The sequence below is a fragment of the Saimiri boliviensis genome, chromosome 11, assembly GCF_048565385.1.
Source record: "Saimiri boliviensis isolate mSaiBol1 chromosome 11, mSaiBol1.pri, whole genome shotgun sequence".
Lineage (NCBI taxonomy): Eukaryota > Metazoa > Chordata > Mammalia > Primates > Cebidae > Saimiri > Saimiri boliviensis.
The window spans coordinates 6,108,270-6,132,149 of NC_133459.1; the positions used below are offsets into that span (position 1 = coordinate 6,108,270).

The 23,880-nt window shown below is 46.7% G+C and overlaps 1 protein-coding gene and 1 non-coding gene across 19 annotated transcripts in view; both read left to right on the plus strand.

Moving 5' to 3' along the window:
- Positions 1-23,880, plus strand: part of CAMTA1 (calmodulin binding transcription activator 1) — a 964,942-nt gene that overhangs the window by 420,137 nt on the left and 520,925 nt on the right. The gene's annotated exons all lie outside the window — the stretch shown is intronic.
- On the plus strand, positions 12,882-13,045 carry LOC120366271 (U1 spliceosomal RNA). The gene has a single exon (XR_005581000.2). It is a non-coding gene; the product is annotated as a U1 spliceosomal RNA (small nuclear RNA).

The following is a 23,880-nucleotide window of genomic DNA, read 5'->3' on the forward strand; positions in this document are numbered from 1 at the left end:
ATATGCTATCTAGTTGTTCTGTCTATTATTGAAACTGGAGTATTGCAGTCTCCAAATACTATTACTATTTTTGAGATGGAGTTTTACTCTTGTTGCCCAAGCTGGAGTGTAGTGTCCACTCTCAGCTCACTGCAACCTTGGCCTCCAAGGTTCAAGCGATTCTCCTGCCTCAGCCTCCCGAGTAGTCAGGATTACAGTCATGTGCCACCATGCCTGGTTAATTTTGTATTTTCACTAGAGATGGGGTTTCACTATGTTGGTCAGGCTGGTCTTGAACTCCGGATTTCAGGCGATCCACCCACCTCGGCCTCCCAAAGTGCTGAGATTACAGGCGTGAGCCATTGCTCCCAGCCTCCAAATACTGTTATTGGATGGTGTACCTTTATCTTCATTTCTATCCACTTTTTCTTCGTGTATTTGGGTGCTCTGTTATTAGGTGCATTGTGTTTATAATTGTTACATCTTTCTGATAGATTGACCCTTTTATTGTTACGGAATGTCCTTCTTTCTCTAGTAACATTCTTTTAAAGTCTATTGTGTCCACATGGTATAGCGACTCCAGATTTCTTGTGTTTGCATGATATATTTATTTTCATCTTTTTAACCTTTTTGTGTCTTTGAATATCAGATGTGTCTTCTGTGAAAATACTTTTTATTTCTGTGTAGTCCTATTCATCAATCTTTTACTGCATATTTTTTCAGTCATAGTAAGAAAACTTCCTTCTACATCAAAGTCAAAAAGGAATTAACCCAGTTTTCTTCTAGTACTTGTATGGTTTCATTTTTTTTTTTTTACATTTAATCTTTGGTTCATTTTGGATTCATTATTGTGCTTGGTAGGAGATAATGGATTTAATTTTTTTTAATTGTTATTCAGTTGTTCCAGCAGCATGTATTTAAAAACATCTGTTTTCTCCAGTAATTTTAGAGGCTGCCTTTATCATATACGAAATTTCCAAATGTGGTTGGGGCATATCTGGGCCTCTTCTACTTCACTTCTCTGTCTACTGAGACACCAGCATACACTGTTTTAGTTATGAAGACTTTTAGTGTTTTTAATGTCTGGTAGGGCTTATGTTGCCATTGAGGCTTTTCTGTTTTCCTGGCTATTCTTGAAGGTTAATTTTCCCTCATGAACTATAGTATCAATTTGTCTAGCTCCATAAAATTGCATTACATTTATAAATTAACTTAGGGAGAACTGGCATCGTGGTGATATTGAGTTGTCTCATCCAAGTACAATTTATGTCTTCCCATTCGCTGAGGAATACTTTTGTGTCATACGTTAGTTTTCAAAAGTTTTCTCATGGAGGTTTTGCACTTACCTCTCTAAACGTATTTCTAAATAGTTTATCTTTGTTGTTGCCACTGTACGTGGAAGTTTCTTTATAGTACTGATTTCTGAGTGCCAATTTTATATTCTGCTAGTTTACTGAATCCCTTTTTGTGTGTTGGAGTTATAAATGGGTTTTTCCAGTGTATTTTCCTGAGATTCATCTTTGTGGCTGTTTGTAGCTCTGTTACTTTCACCGCTGTGTACTATTCCATTATATAAATATATCACAGGATATTTATCTGCTTGTATTGGGATGGACATTTAGATTGTTTCCCATTTGTTGAACTTGTCATGTCGTTTTCCAAAGGCGTGACATCAGTTCTCACTCCTTTCTGTAATGTGGGAGCCTCTGTCTCTTCATGTGTTTACCAACATTAGCTATTGTCAATGCTTAAGTTTTGTCAGTCTGAGGGATTGCAAGTGGCACAGAAGCATGCTTTTTAATGACTGTTCTTACGTCCTTGGTTTCCAAACTCTGACCCAAATGCTGCTTCCCACACGGACAGAGTCTCGGTGGATTGCACATCCCTCCCCCAGCCTGCCTCCTCTAAGTGCTCTCCTCTCATTCAGAAACACGTGGCTGCTGGTAGGAGCTGAGAACTGCAATGCTGCTTTCCTAGTCTCCTGAGAAGGAAATGCACTTCTGTAAAAATTCAACACTTTGTTAGCTGAGGAGCGTCCAGCCTTGGGACTGGCCTCCTAGAGGATTTTCTTTGCTGACTTACTTGCATTATATCTGTTATATAATTATCAACAATCAGCATCCACTGAGTAGCATCTTGTACCTGACACTTTGGGGGGGCTCTGAACAGGGCTTAGTGATGAGTAAGACCCAGCTCCCCACCTCGTGGGACTTCCCACCCACTTGGGAGAGGATGCGCGTTTACGTGAGATGGTATCGCTGGATAACACCAGTGATAATCCACCGAGTGTGTCAAGGGCCAGGCTGCTGACGCTGACCGGGAGGTCTATATAAAATCAATGTAGAAAGAAAAGGACACATCTCTTCCTTCATATTATATTACAAATTCAGGAGGAAAATCTGTCATTGAATGTTTTCTTCTTGTTTTCAAAAGCTGATTTCATCCTGATAAAAATGTACATACCACCGAAAAAAATGCACTCCGTTTTTCTAACCGACACGATCACCAGCAACTGAAAGTTGACCTTGGAGCCCTGTTCCAGGCCTAGCAGGTGGCTGTAGTATCCGCCTTCTTTCTAAGGGGGACATTGCAGGATCCTGGGTCTTAAGACCAGTGACTGGTCCAGTTGTGGCCTTGACCCACGTGCTCCTCCCTTATTTCTCATGCCCAAATCACCAGCTCTGTGCTTCTCCGTATGGTATGGTCTATTCCGAGCTCCTGGTACCTCGTGGATCTGAGACCTGCCTTTATCTCCCCAGTCTTCCTGAAATAAGAGCTCTTGTCTTCCTTTAGTGTTTGGGGCCCTGCTACCTCTACTGGGCATTTTAAAGCAAAGTGCCCACTCACCGCAGGTCCTCCGTGAGCAATTCCCTCATTCTGCTGCCCAGCAAAACTGGGGTTCTCACTAAGGTTTGGTTACAGCATACGGATAAGAAGTTTCCATGCTCCATAAAGTGCCATGTCATCCACTTTATAAAAAAAGGGCAGCACATCCCTTCAGCGCTGGAGGCGTCTCTCTCCAAGCTTGTCCTCTTGTGGCCAACAGCCCACCCTCCAGGCAGCTGGGCAGCATTGCGGGTGTAGACCGGGCTTCCATCAGGCAGTGCTTTCTGGGAGAAGCCAGCTGGCTTGTGCAGACATCTTGTCCATAGCCTTGACCTTACTGGATACACTTGCTAACCTACCAAGCAAACTGGTCCAGGCTCATGAGAGCTGGTTGTTCTTTGGTTTGTTCATTCTGCACTCATTCATTCATTTGTTCGTTCACTAGGTAAACGCATATCACGTACTTCACTGAAAGGTCTGCAATGGTCAGGTCAGTCAAAATGCACACACACACACACATACACAAACACACATATACACACACAGCCTCTTTCTCCCTTTGCCCTGTTGAGTACTGGGTACCCTGTTGAGCATCTAAGATGCTGTGAAATTGTTGCCAGAATTTTATGTTTGTCTATTCCTGTGCTAGGTGATACGAAGGCTGCATAGCGTAAGGGCTTGACTCTGGAAAACCTTGTGATTCTATTGAAGGTGCAAATCAAGCCAGACCACAGGAAACAATGAGTCAATGTGGACACCTCTGTGTTTGGCTCTTGTGGGTCAGAGGAGAGGGGTTTAAATTACCCCGTGTTCACTGAGAGCTGTAGTGGGTTAGGATTGTTTCCTAGAACCATAGCTGAGCCTTGAAGGATGGGTAAGCTTTAGACAGATTCTGGGAAGGGCATCACACTTGCGGAGAATAAATTGAGTTTGTGGACTGAGAATAAACATAGGTTCAGATGATGTCGAAGGGACTAGGTTGATGATGTGCGTTGTTCCGCATGTCAAATCCTTGGGACCTCCTGCTTGACTAGATCAGCACTTGAGCTCTTTGTGTAGAAAGCTGCATGCTAGAGTGGCCACTGCTGGGTAGACTGGCTGGCATGGGGCTGTGGCCGACTCTCTGACCTGGGTGGGGCCATGGAAGTACCCTAGTATATTCCTGGCCTGGCCGTGATACAGAAATAGCCTCTAACCATGATTCCAGCCCCCACCCTTTTCCTATGTGATTGTCGTTTGAATACTTCTATTTTTTTGTTGAAACTGTAGGGTAATTACCCTTGTCCTTAATAATTGCTTTAGTTTCCTTGATGCGCAGAGATGCTCTAGAGTCTATGCTGTTAAATAGAGGTTAGGATTAAGTTTTTCAACCTGTTGCTGGTGTGAGAAGGATGTCTCCATGCCAATTACTGTCTCCTTGATAGGATTAGTCACTGTGTTAATTGCTACTCAGAAAAACTGCCAAGTTTGTTGTTTTAGACTTTGGCTTTTAAAATATTGCAGATGTCATCTCAAATGCAAATTGTATTTGGTATTAGCGATAACTGTTGATCTATTAACACTTTGGGGTTGATTCATATCTGAGGCTGTGTGAGAAAGAGGAGTCTCGCCCTTGGATTATTAATTGCATCTTTGATGGTGGTTCCAGGACTGGGAGGGGGAGGCAGCTGTCAGGTCTGTTCTTGGCACTCTTTTTGAGAGAATCCAGAGCTCTGTCAGCAACGGTCTGTTGGAATTGGCCAGAGTAATGTACGAAACAACCTCGTTCTTCAGCTCAAGAGCATCACCTACCTACTTCACAGGTTGTGGTGGCTGGTTGGCTTCTGGTTAATGACTTGAACGTTGACACTCCAGTGACTGTCAGATGGCCACAGAAGTTCTTAGTCCTTAGAGATTTCTGAGTCCATAGAACCTCCCCAGTTTGGACCAGGAAAGAATAGAGAATTCTGATGTTATACAGCATTGAATTTTTTGTTAATGTTTTATTTTTAAGTCATTTCCAGATTTTAGAAAAGTCATAGGAATAAAATGAAGAAATCCTATATGCCCTTCACCCAGATTCCCCTGAAGTTAACATTTTATCATATCTGCCTTATCATTCTGTGTCTGTACATGTACATAACTGAACCATATGAAAGTAAGTTTCAGACATGATGCCCCATTAACCCGAAACACTTCAATGTGTATATCCTGAGAACTGGGACATTCTCTTGCATAAGCCAGCGCAATCATCCAAGTCGGGAAAATAGCAGTGATGCGTCATTATTCAATCTGTAGACTTTATTCCTGCAACCAGTAGTATCCTTTTTAGCAAAATGTAATAAAAGCAATCATCTGTTCTAGGATCGAATCCAAGATCTCACATTCGATTTAGTTTCCACATCCCTGTAATCTCTGTCAATCAGTTCTTCACTCTTTCTTTTTCATGACCTTGCCATTTCTGAAGCATACAGGCCAGTTATTTTGTAGACTGTCCTTTAGCTGGGGTTTGTCATGTTTCCTTAGGACTAGATTCGGGAATGCCGTGGAAGTGACGCTGGGTTGTTCTTAGTGCCTGGTATTAGAAGGTTCGTGGTTGGCTACCTCTTTTCTGGGCCTGTTAACTTGGATCATGGGTTAGAGTGGTATCTGCTACCTTTCTTCAGTGAAAGTTATTGTTTATTCCCTTTGTAATTCATTAGCATTTTATGGAAAAACAGGTCTGTGTAAGTAGCTTGTATTTCATTAAACTTTTACCCCTTGTTTTAGCATCCATTGATAATTCTTGCCTGAATCAATTATTAGAATGCATGCCAGATGGCGATTTTTCTCTAAATTTATTTATTGTTTCATACTCTGTATCAAATTGAAAAACTTTTGCTTTCTTACGTTTATTTATTTACTGACTGATTTGTTTATACCCATACGGACTCATGTATTCCTATCTTAGTGAGTTACATTGACTAGATTATGTTGACTGAGTTACATTCATTGGGTTATATATTTATCCACTGGTTTATAACTTAGTTATTTTGGTGGTTATATTGTCACAGATTTGGCAGTGGGAGCCCTTTCCATTTGGCTACTGTGTCCTTTTGACAAATCCCCACAATATTTTTCCACAACATTTTATTATGAAAAACTTCAAACATACAGACACTTAACAGATTTTTTTCAATGACCACTCATGTGCCTATCACCTAGGTTCTTTAGTTAACATTTTATCATGATGTCTTTATCACAGATCTATTCAGCTATCAACCCAGCAATGCATCTTGTGTTTAAATTGCATTTCAAAGTGAGTTGCAGATGACAGCACACTTCATCCATAAACGCATTGGCAGGTGTGAGGGCGTCTAGACTTTAACGCTTATTCACAGTTCTTTTACTCGGTAAAAGTTACTTACAGAGCAAAGTACAGATAGCAAGGGTACCATCAAGCAGGCTTTGACCAATGCGTGCACCTGTGCGACTCAAACCCCTATCAAGTTGTAGAGCATCGCAGCCAGTCCGGAAAGTTCTTTCGTGTTCTTTTCTAACCAGTTCTAGTCCCATCATCTTCAGCAGCAACCACTGTTCTGATTTTGTTCTCACCGTAGATTAGTTTACCTGTTCTAGCACTTCATCTAAATGGAACATGTGCAATATGCATTCTTTTGTATGAGGGCGATTTCACTCATGATCATGATTTTGAGATTCAGCCGCGATGTTGATTGTTATCAGGGGTTCATTTCACCCATCATTCTTGGAGCACTTCCTTTTTTTCTGGCCCAGCAAAATGTCCCAAGGTTGCCTTCCACTTCCTTTGCACCAACCCTGGGATTAGCTGAATCTCTAATGAGCCCTGCCTCCTTTCAGCAGAGAAGGGTTTCTGGATTCCAGCTATGTTCCTTGCAAGGAGTATGCCATTGCCCTCGTCACTCTCTCTCATAGTAGAAGTTGAGCAATGCATGTGTGAGGATACATTCATAGGTACACAAACACATATACATCTACCCCTACTCCTAAACATCTGCATTCATGGATGTGTGTGTAAAACCATGCACTCACGATGACCCCAATTCTAGTCTACACGGGGTACATCCTGGCCTTTCATCTTTCCCTATATGGCACTTTCCTTTTCAACATGGAGAAATTTTCCGGAACGTGTTATTGTCTACATCCTAAAATAAAGTAATGAAATAAGAGTTAGCTGAAGAAAGCAAACCTACCAGCTAGAGTTCAGCATTTGTTTGTAGCACTTTCTCTTTAGTCTGAGGGCATATAATCAAAATACTGTGTTCATAAGCCTTTTAGATTAATCTCCACCCCCTTTCTCTCTGGTTATATTATTTTTGGAAATAAAATATAATTAGGCTCTTTGGTTTTTGGCTTGTGTTCTATCTTAGGGTCTCTCCGCATCCTTGTTGATTTTTTTTTTTTTTTAGGATGGAAAACATTAAGATGTTTATAAAAATCAGAACTGCAAAAAAGCTAGATCCAGCGATGTGTCACTGCCCCCACCCCTCCGCCCCATGGGTGACCACGCTCATTTTTATCTCCTTATCTGTTTTGTGTTTCTTTGCTGAGATAAGCAGGTACATGTGTATTTTCTTATTTTCTCCTTTTTTTTTTCTTAACTAAGTGAAAGACAGCTACTATAAATACTCCTTTGCACATTGCAATTTTTTTTTAAATTAAACTTTCTATTTCAAGAAAACTGTTCATTCACATGCAGTTGTAAGAACTAATACAGAGAGATGATCCATGCATCCTTTGCGCTGTTTTTCTCAATAGTAACATCTTGAAAATAGTAGAGTGTCACAGCCAGGATCCTTGTACCTTAACTGTTGGCACAGTTACAGTACAGAGCGTTTCCCTCACCTCAGGGGTGGTGCAGCATGCTCTTTTTATCACGCCCACTTCCTCCCCTCTCCTACACCCTCTTTGACTCTTTGCAACCACTAATCTGTTCTCTATGTCTATAATTTTTATATCAAGAATGGAATCATACAATAAATTGCCTTTTGGAATTAGCTACTTTGACGCAGCATAATTGCCTCGAGATTCCTCTAGATTGTTGCATGTATTAATAGTTTATTTCTTCTTATCGCTGAGGGGTATACCATAGAATGTGCTACTGTTTGTTCAGCTGTTTATGCATTGAAGGGCATCTGGGTGTTTCTAGTTCTTGGCAATTACATATAAAGTATCTATAAACATTTGTGTACAGGTTTTTGTGTGATCATGGATTTTCATTTCTTTGAGGCAAATGCCTAGGAATGCAGTCGCTGGATTACATGGTAACTACCTATTTGGTTTTTAAAGAATCTGCCAAAGTACTTTTCAGAGTTGCTGTGCTTTATATGCCCACAAGCGATGTACGGATGATTCCATTTCTCCACATCCTTCTCAGCATTTGGTGTTGGCACTATTTTTTATTTTAGCTAACCTGATAGGTATGTAATGTTATCTGATTGTGGTTTCAATGTGCATTTCTCTAATTGGCTAATGATGTTGAACACCTTGTCTTGTGTTTATTCTCTTTGGTGAATTACCTGTTGTATATTCTGAATTACCTGCCATCTGTATATTCACTTTGGTGAATTACCTGTTGGAGTCTTTTGTCCATTTTCTAATTGGATTATGTTATTTTTTATTAAGTTTTGAGGGTTCTCTTTATATCCCAAATACCAGTCATTTGTCTGATAGGTGGTTTGCAAATATTTTCTCCTGATTTGTATCTTCTTTTGCGTCCTGTTAACAGAGTCTTTTTTTAATTTGAGGAAATCTAGTTTACCCATTTTTCCTTTTATGTGTTGTGCTTTAGGTGTTAAGTCTAAGAACCCTTTGCCTAGCCCTAGTTCCCAATTTTTCTCCTATGTCTTAAGCCCTTTGTCCATTCTGAATTAGTTTTTGTGGGTTTGGAGAAGACTTCAGTAGAGGGTTTTTTTTTTCTTTTCTTTTCTTTTCTTTTTTTTTTAAATTTGGGGATGTCCAACTGCTCTAGCACCAATTGTTGAAAAGTGATTATTTTTATTTATTTTTATTTTATTTTATCATTTATTTTTTTAGACAGAGTCTCACTCTGTTGCCCAGGCTGGAGTGCAGTGGCACAATCTCAGCTCACTGCAACCTCTGCCTCCTAGGTTCAAGCGATTCTCCTACCTCAGCTTTCCATGTAGCTGGAACTACAAGCATGTACCACCACACCCAGCTAATTTTTGTAATTTTAGTAGAGACTGGGTTTCACCATGTTGGCCAGGCTGGTCTCAAACTCCAGACCTCAAACTCCTCAGCCTCCCAAAGTGCTGGGATTACAGGTGTGAGTCACCGTGCCTGGCCTGGTTTGTAGTGTTTTACTGATCACATGTACATTTTTGGAATTTCTATTGCTTTAGTTTAAAAAAGATTTTCAACATTATTTTGCAGTTTTATTAGACTGATCAGAAAACTTTTCTTTGTAACATTTCTATTTTATGAAAGGCATTGATGATTTATTGCCTAACATGTGACCAATTTTTGTTGACATTCAATGTGTACTTAAGGGGAAGGTGTAGTAGATTTCCTATCTACCGTTAGGGAATTCAAAGAAAAAGTATGAAGCGTGACTGTCTTAATCTGCTCCCACATTGCTATGAAGAACTACCTGAGACTGGGTAATTTATGAAAACAAGAAGTTTTATTGGCTTACAGTGCCACAGGCTCTGCTGGAAGCATGGCTGGGGAAGCCTCAGGAAACTTACAATCATGGTGGAAGGCAAAGGGGAAGCAGAGGCGTCTCACATGGCTGGAGTGGGAGGAAAAGGGCAAAGTGGGAGGTGCAACACACTTCCAAACACCTGGATCTCCTGAGCACTCACTCACTATGGAGAGAACAGAAGGGGGGAAATCCGCCCTCATGATTCAGTCACCTCCCCCGGGCTCTTTCTCCAACACTGGGGATTACAATTTGACATGAGATTTGGGTAGGGACACAAATGCAAACCCTATCAGTGACAAATTGATTTGTCAAGGGAATTGATTATATTATTTAGGGCTCTGTGTCCTTACTTATTTTTTGTCTACCTGGTTTCTTTTATGCTGACGGCGGCGTAGTAAACAAACTATTCCTAGTGTTTTCATCTATATTTCCTACAGGATGTGTGTGTGTGTGTGTGTGTGTGTGTGTGTGTGTGTGTGTGTGTCTGTGTCTGTGTGTGTGTGTGTGTGGTGTGACAGTCTCACTCTGTCACCCAGGCTGGAGTGTAGTGGTATGATCTCGGCTCACTGCAACCTCTGCTTCCTGGGTTCAAGCAATCTTCATGCTTCAGCCTCCCAAGTAGCTAAGACTACATACAGGCAGCAATCTTCATGCTTCAGCCTCCCAAGTAGCTAAGACTACATACAGGCAGGCACCCCCACCCTGGCTAATTTTTGTGTTTTTAGTAGAGATGGGGTTTTTGTCATGTTGGCCAGGCTGGTCTTGAACTCCTGACCTCAAGTTATCCACCAGTCTTGGCCTCTCAAATTGCAGGCGTGAACCACCAAACCCAGCCTTTATTTTCTACAATTTCCTATCTCATAAAGGTAATTGTAGTCTTGTTTGGTGCACTAATATTCATTACGGTTATATTTTTATTGTGGAATGTGATTTTTAGCATTAGAAAGTGTTGTAATTAATGTTTTCTCTTAAATTATACTTACTCTACTTTGATATCAAGATTGCAATACTTGTTCTGTTATTTGCATTTATTTGCCTCATATATCTTTGCCATCCTTCTTAGTTTTAGGCTTTCTGAATCTTTGATATGGCTTGGCTCTGTGTCCCCACCCAAATCTCACCCTGAATTGTAATAATCCCCACGTGTCAAGGACAGGACCAGGTGGGGAAAATTAAATCATGGGGACAGTTTGCCCCATACTGTTTCCGTGATAGTGAGCGAGTTCTCACGAGATCTGATGGTTTTATAAGGGGCTTCTCCTCTTTGCTCGGCACTTCTCCCTCCTGCCGCCATGTGATGAAGGACGTGTTTGCATCCTCTTCTGCCACCGTTCTGTTTCCCGAGGCCTCTCCAGCCATATGGAACTGTGAGTCAGTCAAACCTCTTTCTTTTAATAAATTACCCAGTCTCAGGCAGTTCTTTATAGCAGTGTGAGAATGGACTAATACGCTCTTTTAAAAGGTATGTCTCATGTATAACATATAGTTGGATCTTTCTTTTTAAGCCAAATTGAAAGTCTTTTATTTTCATAAGTAAGTTAGGCCCATTCACTTTTATTTATATGTCCAATATGTATATTGTTTCATGTAATTAATGCTATGTGTGTTATGTTCTACTTGCTGTACTTGTTTTTTCTACATGTTGCATTTTGTATGCTCATTTAATTTCTCTTTATATGTAAGAAATTCTCATTTTTATTCTAATGGGTACCTTTGTACTCATTACCTTTAAAAATCCCATTAGTCTCTTACTAATGTTTGCCATTTGGTTTTTTCTAATTAGTGGAGTCTCTTGACTCCCACCTGTTGCCTGTACAACCATCATTGAGCTTATTCCGGTTTTATTTTTCCTTTTCTTGATTCCTATCATTTTGTAGTTGACAAAAATCTATCATCTATGTATGATTCTCCTCACCTTAGTTACGCACTTCATTTAGGTCCATCAGTAAATATATTAAATGTTCTTCTTAAGCTCCTTTGCCAAAGAGTTCCCAGTCATCTTCTGGTTGGATAAAGTTCATTCTTTAGAAGATTTCTTCAGAGGCGCCCGTGGGTGCATCACTTTCTCAGTTCTTCTGTATTTTAAACTCTTATTCTGTACCTCTGATATTTGAGGGTCTGCTTCGCTGGATATAAAATCTTTGAGCTGGATGTAAAATCTTTGAGCTGCTGCCCCGTCCTTGCCTTGCCTTCTGGGTTGTTTTTTGAGAAGGCTGACAACTGCCTCTCTTGCCCTTATAATGTTATTTGATCTTTTCATGTACAAGTGGTGAGGATATTTTTAAAAGGCATTGTTGAGGTTTTTAATTCAGTTTGTCACGTTATGTCACAGTTCCTCCCCCTCCACCTTGTGGTTGTATTTTGGGGTGATTTCCACCCGCTGAACTCTTTCGTATCCTCATTTTCCTTTTTCTTCTTTTATAGCCTCCTGTAGATGAAGACCGCTTGTATCTCCACATTGAGTGCTTCGTGCGATTTTTAGTTCAAGAGCTCCCCCTTCTGTCAGTGCAGCGTAGTGCGGTTTCCTTACAACTGGCTTTGCGGGAGGGGCAGGAGTTGTTGAGGGTCCTTGGATGTATCATTATTTTTGTTTTGCAGAATTCTAAATGCCCACATCTGGCTTCTCCCTCCCTCCCCAGCACATTTTCTAATGCTGTCCCTGCCTGCCTTTAAATTCTAGATTCATTTTTAGTATTTTCTCCCCCTTAGGATGTACTTTCTCTTTCTTCAGGTAATTGTAATTTATTCCCAAATTCTCCGTGCTCGACTTCTGTCTTCGTTGGCTTTTGGACCGCTCTCGTCCCCTTGCTTGTTATAAAAGTTTCGGGTGGGAACTGAAGACATTGGTGTTTATTTTTGTACTTACGGGTGATTTGAAGTTGATAGCGGCTCTTTTTTCCAGTCAGGTGAGAACTGTCGGATTTGTGTGGTTGCTTTTGTTCTTGTTGATCTGTGCAGTTTCTGGAGGATGCATTGGGAGATTTGAGTTTTTGTGACTATCATTACTGTGGCGACCTGGAAGTCCCTTACGTGGTATTTTAGGAGATGTGGTGCAGTTAGATCAATTTTGAGTCAACAGTAATTCAAGTCTGTTATTAACACCATCTTTTCATGTTAACTGTACACGACGGAATCTTGAGGATATCTTTAAAAGGTCTGCTCTCTTAGGAAGGTTAAGTATCTCCCCTGTAAGCCTGTTTACACCACGTGTCTTTTTAGCCAGCCCTTTCTCGTAGACACTTCAGCCAAATACTGGCACGTTTTCAGTTTCTGTGTTTATGGGGTTGGACTCAACGAGGCTTTTACTATTGTGGCATATTGAAGGAAGCATTGCCATCCTGCTGCCAGGGGTGAGTGTGACCTGGCAGCTGATACCTGTTTTTGCTTGTAGGTCTTTATCAAGAAGCGACCCACCATGCTTACCTGGCAGGGGAGACGGACTAGGGTCCTGAAGGTGGTCTTCCAGGGTGAGGCTTAACCATTGCACGCCAGATGTGTTGACCTCTGTGATTTCCCCAAACGTGGGAAAGTCACTGCATCATTTGTGGTAGTGGGGGACTGTATCTGTGCTCTCTCCTGATTTTTGAAGTTTTTCTTAAAAAAAAAAAAAAGGAGACTCACCATCGTCTATGGACTGAATATCTGTGTTCCTCCAAAATCCATATGCTGAAGCCCTAACCCCAATGTAATAGTCTTTAGAGATGGAGCCTTTGGGAGGTAATGAAGTTTAGATGAAGTCATGGGGGTGGGACCCCATGGTAGGATTAGTACCCTTATAAGAAGAGGAAGAGAGGCCTCATGTGGTGGCTCACATCTGTAATCCTAGCATTTTGGGAGGCTGAGGCAGGAGGATTGCTGGAAGCTGTGAGTTTGAGACCAGCCTGGGCAGTATAGGGAGACCCCATCTCTACCAAAAAAAAAAAAAAAAAAAAAAAAAAGAGAGAGAGAGAGAGAGAGAAAGATACCAGAGTTCTCTCCCTCTCTACTTTGTGAGGACACAGTGAGAAGGTGGCCATCTGCAGGCCAGGAAGGGGGCCCTCACCAAGAATTAAACTGGCTGGCATCTCAATCTCAGACTTCCAGTCTCCAGACCCGTGAGAAACAAATGTCTGCTGCTTAAATCATGGGTGATACCTCTGGTACTTCGTTATGGAAGCCTGAGCTAAGATGCCAGCCAACCATATTTGTATAGTTTTCATACAAAACTGGAAACCTGAGTCAGATTCAGCTCTGCCTGGCTTAGGGAATGCGCCTTGCCTGGCTCACTGCAGGGGGTCAAGAATGTTGGTGAGATGAATAAATGGAGTATCTTTGTTCTGGAAATAGACCACCTATGAATTATTATAGTAGAGAAATCCCAGGCCCCCTCGAAGGACAGGGAAAGCCGTAACGTATCTATGCTTTGGGCTCAGAGGAATAATGGAAAGAGGCCAGGCACGCTGGGAAAGTTCCACTTACAAACCCGCCTTCTGCTGGGCTGTGTCTCCCCTGCTGTGCGCTGGGGGATCCTGGCCTGGCCTATTTTTTCCCTGGGTGGATACCTCATTACCAGGAGCGTTCAGATCCCTGAGATGGCTTCTGTCTCCTCCAAGACCACTGGTGAGTCTTGTCACCTGGTGTCCCCAGGGTGCCGCCCCATCTTCTCTTGTTCTCTGTGGGTTCCAGCAAAAGGGACCACGTAGGCCCTGTGGCTTTGGGTCTCTCCAGAGGAGGGGCAGAGGCCTCAGACAGCTCCAATGGGACACAGCCAACATCCAAGCTGCATTTTCAAAATCAGAGCCAATCTTAGGCTGAGTCAGAGTGAAAGGAATTGTGCTCAGGCACCCAGGTGGCACCTGCTATCCCTGACCTGGCACCATGGGTCCAACTTTGGGTTTTAACTTCCCACGAGTGCCTGGATGTGGAGAGGAAATGGTCGAGAGGATGAGGACATATGGGGAGAGGTCTCCACGCTCACTGAGGCCCTTCTGCCTCCCACTCTCTAGGCCCCTCCGGCTGGGCCCAGCAGGTCCCCCTCCCACCTGTACCAGTCAGCTTCTGCTGTGTCCTCACAGGGAATCCCTCTGATAGCCCACCAGGTGGGAGAGCCAGGGGCAGGAAGCGCTGAAGGCCCGCACGGCACCAGCACAGATGAATGGCCTGGCTTTCTCAGAATCCATCACGTGGAACACTGGAGGCCACGGAGGAAGGGCCGGGTTCCACGGGAGGAGCTTGGGCTGCAGGAATTCTCTGTGACCGAAGAGATGCTGGGGACTTTCCCCAGAGCCTTATTCTTAGTTTCTAAATCTTTAGACAGAACTCTCATTCACGGCGTTTATTTACTTGCTCATATCATTCGTCATTCATTCATTCATGCACTCCATGGGTATTGCATTCTCCTACCTTGTGCCAGAGACTGTGTGAGACTTAGAGAACTGGTAACACGCTCCGGGTCTTGCCTTCGGGGGCTTTCACAAGCAGAGCCATTGCTCCGGCTTTGGGGTTTCCACTGCGTGCATTAGCCTTTGAAGGCCTCCAGAAATACCCTCCAGAATCAAGCCTGTTCCACTGTGTTTCACTGAGAATTCTGCAAATTTCCTTGGTGATGGGACTTGGTTCTTCTTTATATGGTACCAGGCAGACCTGTGAATGCGCCGTGAAGCACCTCTACAGGCCCATGGAACGGGGAGGGGACACTGGGGTCTCCGTGAGAGCCTGGCCTTAGGATTTAGACAGTGCCGAGTTACAGTTTCAGCCCTGCTCCTCGCTGGCTGTGGGGTTGGGGCCACGTGAATCGGCTAAGCTTTGGCTTTCTCAGAAATCGTTTGGGGATAATGAAATCCTGCCCGAGTCGGAGGATTAAGTAAGATAAAGGATTGGCAAGGTTTTATCCCATGGTCAGGGAGGATGGTGACTGCCTTGTGCCATGGGTGACCGCTGCCTTCCTTCAAAATGTATGTGCAGGGGCTGCTTACATACACACGCACACATGCACACGCACATGCACACACACAAGCACATGCACGCGCGCACACGCACACACACGTACATGCATATGCACACACACACGCGCGCGCGCGCACACACACACACACAGGCACACACACAGGTTTCCTGTAATCCTTACTTGCCTGGGAGGCAGCAGTGACTCTGCCTTCTCAGAGTCGTCTGAACTGTCTGCTTTCCAAACAGGGGCGACAGGACTGTGACTCGAGGTGACGGGTTGCTGAACTGCTCTGCTGCCAGACACATTTTGCCGGCTTCTCATAATGTCAGTGAGATCTGGGAAATGGACCAAGCACGATTTCCAGCTAAATGAAACACTTCAGGGCCATCAGCTAAATAGATAATGCTTTGAGAAAACCCCATGAGCGTCGTGTCAGACAGGCCGGGGGACCCTGCGAACCTGTCTTTCTCTGTGCTCATCTGGGTGAGGAGACATCACCCGGACCAGCTCCACGATCCCCTCTGGCTGTGAGGACCCGTGCCTTCTGTCTCCGTGCCCCTGCGGGGAAGCTGAGATCTGATCCTCGTGGCACACCTGATCCTTTCTGCATCTCACTGTCTTCCTGCCCACCCCGCTTCCCTTGCCTGACTATTGACTACAAAATAGGATATGACTTAGGAAAGTGTCCTTGCCTCCCTCCCTGGCCCCACGTCACCCCATGACGTAGTGGCTGTGCTCTGGCGGAGAGCAAGCTGTTTCTGTGGGCAGGAGGGGGTCCTGCGTCCCGGGTCCTCCCCAGGCAGCCCTGGCCCTTTCTCTTTGTTCCAAGGGGCCCGGCCACCATGTCGACTGTTCCATCCCTGTGCACCACCCAGAACCGCCACCTGCAGTGAGCTCTCTTCCTTCCTGACAGCAACAGTCCACCTCTGGGCCAGAGGATGCCCACTGGTCTTCATGGAGGGAGGTTGGGTCAGGCCCACTCGGTCTCCAATCCTGGCTTCACCTCGTGCCAGCTCTGCAGTGGTGCCAGCTCATCCTGCTAAGCCTAGTTTCCCTTCTATGTGGGTGAAATACCTGCCCCAGGTGTAGCTGTGAGGACCCAGGGTAATGCTCATCTGGTGCCCAGCATGCTGTGTGGCACAGAAGTGACCAGAAAATATCCCCTCAGTGCATGCCAAGTCTTCACTTCCCTTAAGATCTCAAACTCTTTTCTTCCTGATCTTCTTCCCTTGATGACAACGCCCTTGTTCCTCCATGTCCTTGCAGGCCGCCCCTCATTCATCTTTCCTTGGGCCACAACTTCCGCCTTTACCTTGCCTTTACTTACCTGTTCATCCACCCACCCATGCAGCCGTTCATTTCTTGATCCAGTGATTTATGGAATGTTTCCTACATGTGTATGTAAGGCTAGAGTGAGCAAAGCAGATTCAGTGTCTGCCGGCCCTAAACTTACAGTGCCAAAGAGGATAGAGACAACGGAACAGGTGCCTCTGTGTATATGTGTGTGTGATTGAGTGTGTGCATGTGTGTGTGTGTGTGAGTGTGTGTGTCTGCATGTGTATGTGTATGAGATTGTGTACGTGTGTGTGCATGTGAGTGTGTGCAGGTGTGTGTGTGTGTATGAGATTGTGTGTGTGTGTGCGCGCGCGCGCGCGCGCGCGTGTGTATGTGTGATGGGAGGGAGAATCTTGGGAAATGCATACCAGAGTCATCTTAACGGGGTCCTGTGGGGTCAGGAAAGCTTCATGGAGGAAGTGACTCTTACCTCTTTGAGCAGATACAAGCAACCTGAGGCCAGGGGTTGTGCTTTCTGCGACCTCAGAACAGCAGCATCATCAACAGTTGAGTGCCTGCCATTTATATGAGGTCCTGGGTTTGCCAGAGGAATACACAGTAATGCAAAGGGATCGTTAGTAAACACTTGTCCAGCGAATCTGGGGATGCCTGTGCTGTTGCCAGGCTGTGTCTGCTAAGCAGTCTTCCCAGCACATGTGAAATCTCTGACTCCCCACAAATAAGGAGCTTAGAAGAGCTCATTTGAGTTTCCACGTGGTTCATGAATATGCAAGCGAGATTGCTTTTAATCTCAAATTTTATTTTATTGGATGTGTTTACATGTATTTATTAGGTCTCAGGTTTTCTTTGGGGCCTACGGGAAATGTAAGGAAGGTCTCATCCCATCTCCACTGCAGCTGTGAGAGGGCAGGCTGGAAGATTCCTGAATAACTTGATCATCCCAGATGACCAGAGAGCTTCTGGGTCTATTACGACCACAGACCAATCCTAATCGTGATCACTTCCATGAACCCACCTGATGTACAGTTGTATGAAGGATGGAGCACGTCGATGTTTGTAGCACGTTTACATAAAGCCAGAGTGCTCAAGGCATCCTGGACCTCACCTGGTGGGAGGGAGCGTGACGTTCTGCCAGGTGGAAGCCTCGGGTCTTGCCGGTCTGCTTTCACGGCAGGAGAGGCTGCGGGCTTAGCTGGAAATATAATCGCTGCTGAAGGTCAGGCTGTGCCCAGCGGCCGAGGCGCTTGGCGAGCTTTCCACTGGATGGCCTAGATTTGCACCGCTCAGCAGGCTCCCGTCCCAGTCGGCAGGGGCGCCGCAGCTGGATGGCTCAGCGTCCACCAAAGGGAAGTGGAAAAACCAGCAGCTGGCCGCATCCGAGAAGCTTTTCATGTTCCCAACGAGATCCAAGATCAAAACAGTTTTCTAAAACTATTTTCCACTTGCTAAAATTGAGGTGATTATTATTATTTTTCAGGAAATCTGCTGTGTGCGGGTTTTATTTTTAAATGTCATCGTTTTGTACAGGAGCACAAAACTCGTAAGTTCTGTCCGTGCTCAAGCGGGGTCCCAGGTTGGAGGCGTGACACCAGCATCTCCCTCCTAGTGTCACTGGTTGCCAGGAGCAAGGCCCTAGGGCTAGTGGGGACAGGATGAAAGCCTGCCTGGGGCTCTTGCTGTGGGGCTGTTTGGTGGATATGCCTCCCCACCCCGCAGCCCAGTGCCCTGCTCCGTAGCAGCTCCGTGTCGTCTGGATGGCCCGATGGTACCCTGCCCACCATGCTTCTGCTTCCCATGCTGCCACCTGCCCGGGCTGCTGCCCTGATGAGTCTCGGGTTGCATGAGCTGCGTCCTCATTGCTGCAACCAGCGGATGGCAGAAAGCACTTCGACCTGATCGTCCAGTTTCTCTTTGGCTGAGGTGAGGAGGCTGGAGGAGAGGCTACGAAGAGCCAGGAAGGTGCCATCTGGGCAGGGCACTGCAGCCTGGGGCAAATTCTTACTTATCTTGGCAGATCTCTTTTTTTTTTTTAGCCACAAAGGCCTCTTCTCTACTACCACCGCTCCCCTCCCCACCAATAACGTCCTGGGAGATTTTTCTCTGAGTGGCTCTGGGAATGATTTATCTAAGGCAGTGGGTTTCAGGAGCTTGGGACTTTCCTTTCCTGGGGGTGTGGGTGGGGTGTTGCTGAGAACGCTTGGGAGGGTCCATCACCCATCAGAAGTGGTGAGGCTGGCACCCCAGTGCAATGTGCCAGGGGGGTTGACAGCTACCCCAGAGAAATGGGTGGAAGCCCAAACACTTAGCAGGATTTCTGGGCTTCACTTCTCTGCATCAGTCCCTCTCTGGACGAGGTCATAGGCGCATAGTCATAGGCTTTTGCTTGGCTCAGAGTTCCCTGGACAGTGGCATTTCTGGTTTAGAAGTCCAGGACCCAGTCTCCCTGCAGGAAGATGGCGAGTGATGGAAAGGCATCCCCTCACCTGTTCCAGGGCAGCTCCTCCGCTCACCCCTGCAGGGTCCCTGCCCGCAGCAAACCTTTCCGAGCCATCGATTCCTCATCTCAGGGGTCGGGATCCTAGCATCCCCCTTTTGGAGGTGTCCTACGATGGCAGATGTGGGATGGCCTGGCATGTTCCACCCAGTGCCCGCCCACCCACGGCCTACTGAGGTAGGCGTTTGCTTCTTGCCTTCTCTAGCTCTGAGGTCAGTTGTCACCACATCCCCGAGGATCCCAAAGGGGCTTTTAAACTCTGCTCAGTGAGAACTTGCCTTGAGGCCCAACACTTGCCTCCAAAGAACCCACTTTTAGGGGGCATGAAGGCCAACGTTTTTTGCGTTAAAGAGGGTGACACAAAGCCCACTGGCTCCCCCTCAAATTCCCACCTCGCCTCCCTGCACTCATTGCCTGCCCCTGTGGAGTTACAGTCATCTGCGTGTTCTTTGAGATTTCTACTCACCTTCAAGCCGTTCCAGGCAATGGCTGGCTTTCAGCACCTTGACATCCCTAGGACTGGGCACAGAGCAGGTGCCCCATGAATGCTTGCCAAGTCCATGCTGTAATCCCTCCCCTTTAATTTCATCCAAATTAACATTTTCCTCTTTGACAAAGATAGTACATGCTCACTGAAGAACATTCTTACCACACGGAAACATATACCGAAAGCAACCAGCTTCGCAAACATCCTCTCAGGTCCTGTTCGCCAGATAGCCAGGGTCAAGGTTTTAGAGGACACCATCCTTCCAGACTTTCCCTTATGCACACACAGACAGATAGGCGCTGGCATGTGAAGAATTCTACAGTAATGAGATCTCACCATGCATTCCATTTTACAGTTTCTTTAAAAAATCATGGAGCTCTCTCCATGTTAACCAATAAAGATAATGCACCTTTTTTTTCTAAAAAAGTGACTCATTTACCAAAGCTATTTTTAAGGGTTTCCACACTCTTTCTATCATAAACTAGGCTGTGGGGAATGTCCCTCTGTCCATCTCTGTGCCCCTGTCCACCCAAATTAGTGGAACCAACCCCTTCCATTCACAGGACACCAGCGCCGTTTATAGGCAGTTGACAGGACGCTGCTTTGCTTGAGCAAACGCATCCCTTTGTACACGGCAAGTTGCTCCCATGTGGGTCAATGTTCCTGGGAGCTGTCTGGGTTTCCCAAAATGGGAGTAATGGTCTTTTATGACAAGGGGCATCCTGAGGAGTGACCAGTCACTGAGAAAACCTAGTGTTCCCTTTTGCTCCAGTAGGATTGTATGCTGCATGAGGACAGGGAGGGCTGTTTCTTCTAACCCCTCCCCTGCCCAGGACTCCTCCTCCAGGGCCCTGCACGTAGGGGACTTGGGGTGGCTGCCGACTGCCAAGGAAGAAGGGCCAAGGCGGGAGCCCCAGGCTGGTGGCACTTTGTCCCTCAAACCTGCCAAAGGTCATCACCAGGCTTTGCACTGCTCTTCTCAGCCACCTCGCTCCCCTGGCAGTAAAACATCATTTTCTATTAAATGATATGTCTGACATTTACCAAATTTTTATGTGACAATTTAGAAGGAACTGGTTGCATTAAACAGCCTTATTAATATTGCAGTAACATGATTAGGGAAATCATGGTTGTTAGACCACAGGGCTCTGACTGATGAGCTCTGGAGAGAGGAGGCACAGAGGTCTCTACCGGCCAAAACACCTTCAGCTCAATTCACGTACAGTTACCGAAAGCCAGAGACGACGTCCCGTGATCACGCAGCCCTACAGAGTGAGGGTGATGTCGAGAGCTCTTCAGGAACTCTGGACTCTGCGTTTCCAACTTGGAAGTACAGAGTGTGCTCATTAGATTTGGGGGGATTCGCGCTAACGGATATTTAAACCGCCCAGAAAGCCTCCTCTGGTGAGGTTTGGGCTGGGCTGGACGCCGTCCTGCTCTTTGATGTTTGAGTGGGACTTCATTGTCTGCGCACGTCTCAACCATCTTCCGAGGGAGGCAGCAGAGGGCAGGGGTCAAATCATGCCTGGAGTCAGACCTCCCTACTGGGGAATCCTGGTGTTGTGTGAACTTGGGCAAACTGTCGAACCTTGCTGAGCCTTGGTGGCTTTGCCTGTCAAGAGGAATGACTGTGTTGTCCACTACGCAGGGTCACTGTAAGAGTCAAGCGGGCTCGGGGACGTGCCCCCTCGGCACAGCTCCTGACCCACTGAAGAACAGTTGTTACCAAGCAGAAAGATTGCACGAAAAGCAACCACCTTCACAAACGTCCTCTGAAATCCCACTCCCCAGAGATAGCCAGGGTCAAGGTTTTAGAGGACACCATGCCTTCAGACTTTTCCTTATGTACACACAGAGAGATAGCTGTGGGCATGTGGAGAATTCTATAGAAATGAGATCTCACCATGCATTGCATTTTGCAATAGTTTTTTAAGCCACGGAGCTCTTTTTTCTAATAACTATGTTATTAGAAAACTATGTTAATAACTATGTTATTAGAAAAATAACATACTTTGTGCTCAGCACGTGTGGGCTCCCACTGGGGTTCAAGGTGGGCCCTGCAATCTCTGTTCCCAGCCCCAGCTGGGAACACACTGGGGATACTTTGGGAGACTCTATGTAAATCTGCAGAAGACTGCAAGATAAAGGGCCGTGGCTCCCCCGAGGGTTTTCAGCCCTCTGGGGACAGACATGTGGAACCAACGGTCATGACGCAAGAGCACCTACGGGGTCCCAGACGGACGGCCGGGGATGGCGTTGCCTCAAAGGAGGGCCCGGGGAGCCGCCAGCAGGGCAGGAGGCGGTGACATTCGAGATTGGCCTTGAGGAACCAACCGGGCTGCTGCACTTTGGCGAGGGGGTGAAGCTCTGGGTTTGAAATAATGGCTTGTGGTCCACAGCTGCCTTGGGGCACTTGGGCTAAGGTGACAGTGTGTGCTGTGACACCCAGGCCTTGGGGCACATTGTGCTACTGGAGGGGGGTGGAACTGGGTCAGGGTCTTAAAGATGTGGGTTAAGGGGCCACAGAGCAGGCTGAGCCCAGGGGGAGGGCTCTGCACACAGCCCAGGAATTCCCATCACAGCAGCACAGAACGTGTGTGTGTCTGGCAGGCATCGCCCTGGAGCAGGTGGAGGGGAGCCCAGAGGGGGTCCCCAGCAGAATCCAGGAGGAGGTGGTGAGGCCACCCCAGGGCAAGCAGGGCCTGGGGCAGAGGAGGGAGAGCAAAGGTGAGAGCAGAGGGGGCTAACAGAGCACTGAGGGGCGGGGTCGCTGTCCTTCCATCCTCCCTGGGCCTTCCGCACGGCTTTGCCCTGGCACTGTGGGGCATTTCCCAGATTTGTGGAGGTTGTCAAATGTGCCCCCTGTTCTCAAGGAGCAGGGAAAGTGAGTGCAGATGGCGAAGGGCTGCAGGGCTGGACCACGAGGCTGTTGGAGGCCAGGACAGTGGACCTGGTAGGGGTGCAAGGTCCAGTGCAGGGGTGAGAGTGGGTGAGGGATGGCGGGGGAAGGCCAGAGGCGGGGGAGAGGAGGGGAGCAGAGCAGAGAGGTGCGGAGGGGAGGGGAGGATCAGGAGGGAGAGAGGAGGTGGGGGAGTGAAGAGAGGAGGATTGGAGGAGGGGGGGGAGGGGATGGGGGAGGAGGGCAGGAGAAGTGGGGAAGAGAAGGAGGGAGGGAGGTAAAGGCAAGAACCAGCCTGGAGGGAGTGAGCCTGTGAGCCAGGGGCACAGAGGGGAGGGGAGGGGCCTCGGCGTCCTTCATTAAGACCTCAAGTCTACAATGACAGAGGATGTTTATTTCTTTTGCCTCTGGTTATAAAACAGTTTATGTTCCTTATAGAAAAGTTGAGTCATAGATAGGTCAAAAGTAGAAAACAGCCCGTGGAGTCCCACGGCTCCTGATGCTCACTGGTGGGAAGTGGGGGCTGGTCTTCATGACGACTCACATCCAGACGTTTCTTCTCGGGGTTTTGAGAGGCTGGTCGGGCCTGAAGCTCCAAGGAATGACCCAAAGGCCCTGCTGGAGTACTCCTGGGGTGCTTCAACCCCAAGGAGCTCTGAGCAGCCAGAGGAGGGGCCGGGGTGTGTGGGCCTGTGGAGGACTCACGCTGGTGAGGAGCGCCCAGAAAACCGGTTCGTAGGGTGTCCCCCTCACATCTGGGAAGCCCCACCTAGCCTGGCTCCTGGCCTGAAGCCTAGGTTTGAAATTGGTGCTTAATGATCCACAGCTGCGCTTTTGGTTGCCAGCGCCCTCCTGAAAAATGAAAGAAGGGCTTGCCAATTCCAGAGCACTCTGGGAAGCAGGAATGAGGCTGGGGTCTGGGGAGGAGGGAGGAAGAAAGCGTCTCTGAGGGCACTGGCTACCCCAGCTCTGGGCCTGCACCCTCTCCCTGCTTTCTTGGGCTCCTGGGGGTGGTGGATCTTGGCCTCCGAGTCCTGCTGGGCTGCTGCCCTGGGCTGACCCACCCTCCCCCAAGGCTCCGTGGAAAGCTCTGGACCTGCTTATCTCCCGCCATCGGGAACATCTCCCTGAATCTCTTTGCCTCATCGCCTGTGGTCTGTACCGAAGGCCATTCCCCTGATTCTGGTGTTAGTCCTGGCAGAGTGGCTGCAGTTGGCTGCTTTAGGTGTGGGAGAGAATCATTGTTCAGCCAAGAAGGGGGTGCTGGGTGGTGGGGTGGAGGAGTGGAGGGTGGAGGGGTGGAGGGGTGGAG